The following is an 11,189-nucleotide window of genomic DNA, read 5'->3' on the forward strand; positions in this document are numbered from 1 at the left end:
CTACACAGCTGATATCATTGAATGATTAGTTTGGTATGCTTTCTTCTGTAGAATGAGCCTAGGAAAGGTTATATACATGCATGTACACACACAAACACACACAGAGCAAGCACAGAAAGAGAATTATATTGGTTTAGCAGAAACCTTTGGATGGGTCATTTTGGTGGTGGAGGTTTGGCTCTCAATGTGTGACTGCAGACAAAACAAGAGCTAACAAGCTGTATAAAATGCAGTGGGAAACAATTAGAGATTTTAACGAAAAGAAATGTGAACACGGAAGGGAGGGATTTAGGACGAATTTTGAGTAATAGAGGGACATATTAGCGGGAGGTAAACAGCGTTTAGGTGGAAAACTTACCCATCTTTTCTTTAGGTATTGGGTCCATGTCATGTGTTAGGCACAACTGTCAACATTGAGAAAGCAGAACTGAACAAGATGTAATGTTCCTTATAAGCAGCTCGTGAGAAATTCTCTCTGTTTGTCCTGTTTGTTCTATGAAATAGAAATTTAAAGAATGTTTGAGAAAACATCTTTCCTACTTGAAATTGTCTTCTCGGGTCTCTTTTATGCGGAATCTGTGTGCTGATTTGTACTAGTCTGTTGCTGTTAGAGCCAAGTGTTCAGAAAAATTTAGCACTACCATTTGTGTGAGTAGTATCTGGGGGAAAAATCAAGAAAGTTTGGAAAACTATAGCTTTAGAATTCTCAAGGAAGTAAGAAAGGAAGTGTCTGAAGGGTCAAATTAGAATTTGGTCAAGGATTTAGTGTTCATAGAAGATCATAGCAAAGTTGATCATGCGAATATAAGCCCTGAATAGTCACAGAAACACTGGGAAAAGCAATGGGATTCTTTCAACAAGTAAACAGAATATGAGCAACTAATAAAAAGAGTCGGATAGCTTTGGATGATATCTGGCTTCATTTACTTCCGAAGGTTGTGATTAAGATAAAATAATAAAATGTGTTTAAACAACCTAGCACAACACCTGGCTTTGTAGATCACCAAAAAGGCAGTGTCTCTTCCCCTTGTGGCTTAACTCAGGTAACTGACAATGGGCTACTGTAACGATGAAAACCCAGAAATGATAGTCCTCCTGTTTCAAAGTGAATGTGTTTGATTATTTATTTCTATTTCTGCCACAATGATGCAGCTATGATGTGGGTGTTTACAAAAGTATTACAGAATAAAAAAGAAAAGAAAAATTTAAATGAGATTTTGGTGAAACAGTTATTACTTTACATTTCTATTAAATAGTTTTCATTCTGTAGCCTCAGAATGCTGGGTCTTAACAGCATACAAAATTAAAGCTTTCATAAGCAACAATAAAGACAAGTTCTTGTAGACTTCTGTGGGTGATCTCACACAGACTTTTACATCTAATTGTGCAATGTGAGTAGAAAGCTGAGAATAATAATAATTCTGGAACAGGCAAATGGTAAGTTTTTAAATATTTTCAAAGGAGCTTCATTTGGCAATCAACTTTTGAATGAAGATATCCCTCACTTTAAGGATAAACGGTACATAGAATTTGCTGTGGAAATAATGACAGGGAATGGGTTCTAAGAAAGTTCCCAATGTTAACATATAAACTTAACACACACACACACACACACACACAGTATGTAAAACAACTCTAATGTGTAAAAATTAGAAAACACAAGGGGTGTCTGGGTGGCTCAGTCAGTTAGGCATCAGACTTTGGTTCCGGTCATGATCTCTCTGGTCTCAAGTTCAAGCCCCGCATTGGGCTCTGTGCTGACAGCTCAGAACCGGGAGACTGTTTTAGATTCTGTGTCTCCCTCTCTCTCTCTGCCCCTCCCCTGCTTGCACTCTGTCTCTCTCACTCTCAAAAATAAATAAACATCAATTTTTTAAAATTAGAAAACACAGATATACTCAATGGGGGGGAATTTCATATGAAACACTTGTCTTACAATTTTGAATTTGGAATTTTTCCTAGTCAAGCAAAACAAAACAGAAAACCAAAAATCAGAATACAGCAGGTTATGAAAAGCTAAAAGGAGATTCTTTCTGGGGTGGTTGTATTTTTTTTAACATTGTTTTAAAGTTTTATTTATTTATTGTGTGTGTGTGTGTGTGTGTGTGTGTGTGAGAGAGAGAGAGAGAGAGAGAGAGAGAGAAGAGCAGGGAGAGAGAGAACCCCAAGCAGACTCTGCACTTGTCAGTGCAGAGCCTGATTCAGAGCTCAAAGCCATAAACCACAAGATCATGACCTAAGCCAAAGTCGGACTCTCAACCGACTGAGCCACCCACGCATCCTGGTTGTCTGTAAATTCTTGACAGACGATAAAAGAAAAGATGTAAGCAGAGTGTGAATCCAGAACAATATTCACAAAGATTGAAACATGGTCTTTCCTAAGACTATATGGATATTGTTTCCTAGAAAAAGAAATTATGTTCACTATTTCCAAGTGGGTTGTTGTTAAAGAATCAAAATTAAAATCATAAACTCTGAGGATGTGAATCTTTTAATAAGTTTTTATATATTTTGATTAAGATGCATTGTTTAGGGCACATCATCAATAGTTTTAATAGTCAAAGGAAAAATAATGTCCACATTTTTCCTAACTGATGGTCTTTTGGGACCGAAACTAGTCTACATATCAAAATACTTGGCTTTTATTTTCTTTCCAAGGGCTCTCAAAATGATTTATATATGTGGGGATTTTTAAGTACATTTTGATATTTAAAAATTAAAATGACTTCCAAGAATGATTAGACCTGCAAGTAGCCATGAGAAAGCTGCCATGTGTGATATCAAAAGTAAGAGCATTCTAAGCCTGATAATTTCTCCCAAGTGTTATTAAGGTGTAATATTGTGCCCTGCTAAAATATTTGCCATGTAATTGCATATCATCTTAAATGGTGAATTAACATCAAAATGGTGTGAGCTAAGATTTACTTGAGCTACGAGGTATATTTCAAACCTGGAGGTTTGGAGTTCTCTGGGTATTGCCCCTGCCAGAACTGGACATATGATATGCGAGGAAATGCACAATTCTAATATAATGTGATCTTAAACATAAGTATGGTAATTAGTGAATAACACAAAATGGCCCCCAAATATGGGAAGCGGCTTTGCATTTGATTGGGACTATGCTAAGAATAAAATATATATCATCTCTCAAATCCTCTTCATATTTAATGACCAGCAAAATATCTAGCACATAAGCACTTGATATATGTTCATTAAAATACATGAATCTCTATTTGGACTAGGAAACTAAGTTGTGAATGTGTAAGTAACTTATCTAAGGGATCTAAAACTCCATCTTTCTAATTCTAAATTCAGATATTTTAACCATACAGAATTTTAGTTAATGAAGTTCCTACTCCAAATCCCAAATAATCTAAGGATTGCAAGCTTGCCTTTCATTATAAATTAAATCCCTGATTTAATTGATGTATGATTCTCACCCCATGACCAATCTAGACAAGCCTTCATTGGGCATCATCATTTCATAGATCGTATCAGTGACTTCATAATAACTACAATTAGGGGTGAAGTCACTTTGGGCAAGGCGCTAACTAGTTGAAGAGTATAACCTATTTTCTCACATAGTGCTCAGAAGAGTTTTATGATTGCCTTTTCTGCTTGGGAGGAAACTGGACTTCAGGTAAATTAAGCTCATAGTTGAAGTCCCAATCTACTAAGGGATTCAATAGGACTTAAGCCCAGGTTTTCTAATTCCAAAGTCCTTCATGTCAACACCAATGCTGTATTCAAGGTTCTCAGGCCACAGCCACAGTGAAGAGTTTCACTGATCTTTTTTACCTGACGCATGTGCTGATGCCTCCATTGTCAAGAGAAATGTGTTAGAAAACAGGTCCTGGTAAATATATATGCTTGGTTTGCCTAACAGATATCAAAAGTCTCCAGGATAGTATAATTCTGATTATTACTATTACTCTAACAGTGTCAACAAATAATATTTTAAATGCTAATTGATAGGTGCCAGTGTTTATCCTAATATTATGTGTCTTTGCATACTTTTATCTCCCTTATGGAGTGGTTTATCACAATTCCACCTCACAAGGAAGGTGGGTGGGCTGCAACAGCACATGATCTCCATAAGTCCTTGACGTATGTCTGCCTTGAGTACACGTGAACAGTGTAACACGTCAAGAGCAAAAGTCAGAGGCTGAGGCATCACCCAACAGGGATCACGGTATGGAGAACAAGGTTCCAACGATGGGTCCCTAGAGAGAGGCCTCCTTTCCCCAAACTTTGTGGGTAGAATAAGAAAAATAAGAATTGTGTTTCTTATAAAATTCCCATTTCCTGGGTATTTTCTTTCTCATTTTGAACGTTAGTAATAAGAATTATGATAAAAACACACAATAAAAATAAAAATCCCAAAAAAGGAAGGGAGCAAAAGTCTAAGAAGGACCTATGAGAGGCTAGAGGAGGCCTGGCCATGGTAGGGGGCATCTACATCCTCCCTTTTTGACACTTAGAGTGGGTACCTTGAAGCCCCACAGGTAGGTCTATGAGAGAAGGTGCCAGGATTAAGTGGGATCTGGGCTGAAGGCCAGAGGGTACACAGGCTGAGACAGAAGAAAGAGGCCCATTATTCCTCTGGGCTCAGTTCAGCTTAGGGCCCAGTGAGAAGGGGCATCAGGCCTCAACCTATCCAGGTTCAGTCCCCACATGCCCATGACCTGGGGGGAAGGCAGTAGTCACAGACTCAGTTTGTGGGTTTTGATGCGCAGGAGCTGCTCACATAGCTGCAAGGAATGTGGCGGGGCAGAGTCCAGCTCCCTGTAGTTCTTCCTGACTGTGTTCACCCAGGTGGGCAACCCTAAAGGTCATCCATCTCCTTGCCCTTCTCCACCTGAGGGACTAGGTCCTTCAGGGGAATTCTTGGACAAAGCATTCACTCAAAGGAGTAGATTTCCCAAAAACAGATTCTAAAATTCTACACGCTAGACTTGGTGGAGAATTTCTTCTCTCCTCAGGGCCTCAGGGACAGTCCACCTGATCTCAACCTTGCCTGTGTTCTGCCTGCTAGAGGCCTTTTCAGTGAGGTGGAGAGTCACTGACCTTGGCCGTGTTGTCCTCGGACACTTAGCACATCGCAACAGCCAGGTCCCAGGGCACAAGGTAGTTGCCCTCCAGGTACTTCGTGGCCTTGCAGACTTCTAGTGAGAACTTGAGGAAACAGTCCGCCAAGCAGATAATCCACCAGGCTCCCTTGGCCACATACTTAGGGCCTACAGACCCAGTGCTCACCTTTCGCTTCCACCAGTCGTTCCCAGAAGCAGTGCCCGTTTGCCATGGCCAACCTGTTTGGTGGCTGAGAATGGAAGCTGGGAAGGCCTGGGCAGTGGCGTCATTGTTAATGCACTAAACAATGACTTTGTTCCCTCGGCAATCGCCCAGTGTTAGGTCTCCAAACACCCCCTGCCCTGTGGTCTGCAGCAGCCCCACCTCCTTCTTGCTCAGCGCCCAGCTACGGGGGGGAAGCTCCTCCAGACCCGCCTCGGTGCACGCCGTGACCTCTGGCTTCGTGAAGCTAGTGCAGGGTTCATCTGCATGTGAGGTGTGGTCCCCAAAGCTCCATGAACTTCTCGGAGTGCACTTCCTCGTCGGTGCTGGGTGCGCTAGTGCGGTACATGACGCCATGGTGCGCCATCTTGCCATCACGGGTCACGTGGTTTGCAGCCTACCCAGGGGAAGGCGGTGCTCTCCCGCCCTGGACCAGGCATGGAAGCGCCTCCAACCACTGGAGCCAGCTGATGCTTCAGTTCAGCCTGGGGCTCCACCTCCGCCAGGGATGCCTCGGGATCAATCAGGGGGCAGGGCTGTCCCCCATGTACCATCAACCACCACCACGGAGATGTAACAGAATTGAATTCATTATAGCTCTGGAGTCCTTACTGGTTAACCTGGACTGTGCCAAGGCCTGGCTGGGATTGCTCTCTTCCTGGCCCCAGTCCACTCTGTGGTGGCCTGTCTTTGGAAAGGAACCAAAGACGTCGTGGTTGCGTCTTATGGCATGCGGAGATGAGGGTGGGGTTAGTGCTGGTCCCACCTTGGTGTCTATGATGCCCAGAGCAAAGAGAAAAATCTGCTGGGATAGATTTTGGAAGGGTAGGGAAGACGTTAATAAAATGTTGATTTCAAAACCAAAATTATATATTACATTCCTTTTACATATTTTTTATTAGTCAAGTTTCAACTATGGAAATATATACTTGAAGATGTATTTTATATATAACAAGAGATACCTATGATATATAACAAGAGACAAAATTGGGGTACAAAATGGAATTTCTTCAAATATTTTGAAGTAAAATATGAGGAAAACTTAATTTATCATAAATATTTGGAAAGATTACTAAGAGAATTTTGCACCTAGTCTTTAGATGTCTTGAAAATGTAATTTGTGCCTTAAAGTTATGTGCTAATAATAATTCACCTTTAGGCAGGGAATTTGAGATAGAAGCTAATTCTTATAATAGAATTTTTAAAATGTCCTTTATTAAAAAATGGTCACTTTTAAAGAGACATTGAATGTTCACCTTCCCCCAAATTGTTGTAATTTTAACTGTGATGGTTTAAAATGTATTAACTGAATAACAAAGATTTATTAATTTATTCAGTAAAATTTTCCTAAGCATTTACTACAGGCCAAGCCGAATGCTTGGTTAGGAGAATTAAAAAAGTGTACAAGAGATAACCCCTGTTTTCAGTAGGGTAACAGCAAATCCAAGAAGGCATATAGGTTCCCAAAAGATTTCATTCAAATATGATGAGTATTAAGTAGTTCCAAGAAAAGGTATGAGAAGCAGCAGGATATTTTGTTTTATTGGAATATCACTGTATCTATTTAAGGTGCACATTGTGAGGTTTGATATATGTATACGTTGTGAAATAATTACCACAGTCACGCTGATTAACACATTCATCATTTCACCCAGATACCTTCTGTGTGCGTATTGAGAACATTAAAGATGTGCTCTCTTAGCAGTAAAAACTGAAAGTTGGAATTCTTTGACCAAGTTATTTTAAGTGGCCAACTTAGTCTTTGTTATATACTCTCTTCTGTAGGGAGATTTAAAAAAGTATTTTGTATCTAATTTGCAGTTGACCACAGAATAGTTTTACTACATCACCCCTGCCCCCAGAATTTTGTCAAAAAGAAAAGAAGGGGCATTTTGCCTGAGTCAAGGCTGATGCGGTAAGTAGCTGTCTTCTTATAGGTCCCCCAAAGCCAAAGAAGTGAAGATGATGAACTGGGATGAAAATTTCAGATAGGATATTGTCAGAAGAATTTCTCATTCATTTATATAGCTGCACACACTGTTTTTTTTTTTTTTCCCCAAGTCCTTTTTATCTGCCATTTAGCAAGAATCCAATTACTGAGCATGAGCTTACTGCCTCATAAATAACATCCTCTTAGCTTTCCAATCACACCATTCCAATTCTGTATTTTGTCAGCAAAAGTCCTGTTTTTAAAAATAATACTTCGGCCATCTGCTTACCCATATGTGCTACACATCACTGAATGTTAGATTCTCTGCAAATTTTATAGACGGTACCACAAACTTTGAATGTGTTTTCTCTCATAATTAGCATTTTACAACCACATTAAATTGATCACAGGTAAACTGTTTCATTTTGGTGTGTTATTTTGATTGTAATCAGACTACTTGCTGGAAAGTGATTTTGTAGCCAATATATTTTAGTTATAAAGAGTTTTCTTTCCTTTTTTATAGCAAATACATTATTTTAAAGGTCACACTTGTCAGACCTATAAACTAAATCCTAGACTTGCAATGTAAGGCATCCCTCCAAGGATCCATCAGTGTTTACACTGGGGTGAAAAATGTTATTTTAGCAGCTTCATCAATTTCAATGACTGATGATGTCATTCGCGATCTCTGCAGTTGGCCCCTCCCAAACGGAAGGGAAAACAGCTTGGTCAGGGATTCAGTTTCCGGTTTTCAGGTTCTCCTAAGTCATATATAGATATTTGTGACTGTTTCCTTTTCCTAAAACAAGATGAACTGCAAATAGATGTACAGTGGGATCTGAAGTTACCATAGTTCTTCAACTGAGAAACTGTCCTATTTATGGGTGAATTAGGGAAATTTTAAATCCGTTGGAAGGCTGCCAAACTTGGGCTTCCGTGTTTTTGCGACACAACCACAACGTATAGACCCTTTCAAGTCCTGTTTTTTCAATACCCCATATTTCCATGGTGAAAATGTAAGTTGGGCAATTTCACATGAAATGTACAACAAAATAGTTACAGTTCCCAATTTGTAACACACAGCTTGTTTCAGCTCTCATTCAGTTGTAATGAGTCAATTCCTCTTTGTTTTATGATTTGATCCGTGAATGTATGAGTGACAGCTTCTGGTTACCAATTTGCAAGACTGTTTTCCTTCTTTCCAAAGCTTTGTTTCTTTCTTGCTTTCTTTTTTCCTGGGAGATTTATTTAAATTTTGTCTTTACCAAATTGGGAACTCTGCAACGTCCTTATCTCTTATTGGATTTCTTACCTGAAGCGATATGGGACTTAAAATCCCGCCTCCTTGCCCAGTGCAGATAGGTAAGAAAAATTCCAAACGTCCCAGGTTTCATTACCAACCTTCATGGCACAACTTTGCTTTGGTGATAAGGGCCCAGGGTTTCTGCCTTTACTTTAAAGGTGTCCACTGTGAATTCCTTGTCATCATTCCTGGTCGTTGATTCAATTCAAATGGTCTCTTCTTACCCTTCTTCCCATGTTTTTTCATGATTTCAATGGTTTTTACTGGGGTGGTTGTTTACAGTTACTGCAGTTCTTTGGTTTCTTCTGAAAACAAGGACTGAGTAACTGAGTAAAGCCAGTCTTTAGGTAATTTATTATAAGATGATAATTTACTTAATCTTGATGTCTTTTCATGAGTAAATTAATAAAAAGTTCTTATTATGTACAAGCTGTCCAAAATATGAAAAATATGAATTTTAAAGGACAGCCTAATGGAAAGATTTATGTAACTTTAGTTAAATTAGCTGCTGAGAATTCTTAACAGATTTAATCATAGCTAGATTGTAATAAAATTAAGGACTCATATCCTGAATGTATTCTAGTAGTGAGTATGGGGACACCTAAGACAACTTATTAAAATGAGATTTTTCTAAGTTCATGCATCTAGCTAATGACAATGAAAGGATTCTAACTCAGGACTTTTGACTTCCCTTTGTCGTTCTTTTCAATGATACTAGCTTAAATATTGTTTGCTTGAATTTATCATACATGTGCTGTACCATACACTTTGCAAAAATTATCATCTTATTTAATCTTAAAAACAAAGTAGCAGCTGTGAAGCAGTAACTCTTTTCATCTTATTTTTAAGATAGGAAATTGAGTCTTGTAAAGGTTAATATTTGTCTTCCCTGAATTCATATCACAGGAGAGTAATATGAATATCATTTGTATCCATTGATAGATTCTCTAAAAGTGTTTGTATGTGTGCATGCATGTTTATGTGTGTGTGTGTGTGTGTGTGTGTGTGTGTGTGTGCTAACGGCTATATTTACAGTCTGTCTTATTACATGCCCAAAGGCTCTTAAGAACCACCTAATTAAAAAGTCAGTTTGTGGTGATGAGGTTTAGGCTTACAAAAGAGTCTTAAGGAAGTCTGGGTTTATTCTAATTAAGTGAACTACCAGAGTGCTAAATGAAATTCTGTGCTTGGCAAACTCTCTTTGCTTTTGCATGGAGTTATATTTGTGGATGAAATAGTCTAAGGATGAATGCTAAAAGCCCCTGTGACACCTAGACCCTCTCCAGAATTATTTTCTGAAAACACTGCAGTTTGCCAGCGGCTTTGCAACTTGGGAGTGCATTTTAATTGGCATCACAGAACTTTATGACTGAGGGATTTATTCCTCTCTCCACAAATGCTCCCCCCTCTTTTAGCCTATTAATTGAAATGTTTGAGTTAATATTACAGGCATTTCCCCTTATAGACTCTTTGGTGCCATGATGCAATGAGATGTCCAGTTTTCCTCCAGGAAAAAAAAAAGAAAAAGAAAAAAGAGTGGAAATCAGGCTTTACCAGAAAAATAAAAGTTTTGTTAATTTTTAAATTTCATTTTCCCCTTTCATTGTTTAGTTTTGATCTTTGGCCATTGTTGTTTTCCCAATGTGAGCCAATAAGGTTGAGAGAGAATTTACTTTGATATCTTGTCAATATGAACTTATCAGTAAAATTTTCATTCAAAAAAAATCTTTTGTATTACAGTCCACTAGATTTGTCTCAATAGCTCAATTTGAGGCTTTCCGCTAATTTTGAGTAAGCAGGCCTGTTTAGTTCCCAAAAAGAGTAGCCCACATCGTCAGCGACATACCTGTATTTTTTTTCAAAGGCTAAGCATCTCTCCTAATGCTCCCTGGATTTATCTTTAATAAAGCACAAAATGTGAAGTCAAAATGTAGTGACTAAGAACCTGATCCAGGCTTTGAAGTAAAGATGGGTCTAAACTTGAATTTCAATTCTGCCTTTTTGGCTTGATGTCTTGGGACATTGTCCTCTTTACTGTAGTTCCTTCATCAGTAAGTTCAGGATAATAAAATTAAGAGTGAATGAAGAAATAGAAGTAAAACAGCTTAGCACAGTGCTTGTCAGACACGTATCATGCAGTAAATTAACAGTAGTTAACTACTGAAATCAAATAACAGAATAAAAGAGTTAGTAATATTGTAAGCCATAAGCAGACACAGAATTAAGTTTAGAAGAATTGTCTCACTTGGAAAGATCTAAGAGAATCACAGGTTTGTTGTATCTTGGATCTGGCATTAGGCTACTAAACAGTAATTAAAGAAACTTGCAGGTGAAGAAAAAATTGAAAACTAACTGCAGTTAATTAGTTTCTTATAGATAACAATGTTATTTTAAATCTTACAGAGCATAAGTTGTTTTGTGAATGCAAAATAATAAAGCACTATGTGGAATTCCTCTCATTTTGTGAGCTACTTGAACGCATGTTATTATATCATTTGATACATGAGAATATTTGAAGACAAAACCAAAATCAAACCAAGGTGCTCTTTTTTGTGAACTAGTATAATAGTTAGATCAGAAGCAAAATAAAGTAAAACATGATTAATGGAAATGCTCTAGGCTTCTGGTGTTTTAGTTTAATTGTAGAACATTATGGTTCTTAAA

General features: G+C 38.3%; 1 pseudogene; it reads right to left on the bottom strand.

Annotated features, from left to right (window-relative positions):
* Positions 1-4,703: 4,703 nt before the first annotated feature.
* On the bottom strand, positions 4,704-5,649 carry LOC113601514 (tyrosine-protein kinase CSK-like; annotated as a pseudogene).
* Between the last annotated feature and the right edge of the window lie 5,540 nt (positions 5,650-11,189).

This window comes from Acinonyx jubatus, chromosome B3 (assembly GCF_027475565.1).
Source record: "Acinonyx jubatus isolate Ajub_Pintada_27869175 chromosome B3, VMU_Ajub_asm_v1.0, whole genome shotgun sequence".
NCBI classification, from domain to species: Eukaryota; Metazoa; Chordata; class Mammalia; order Carnivora; family Felidae; genus Acinonyx; species Acinonyx jubatus.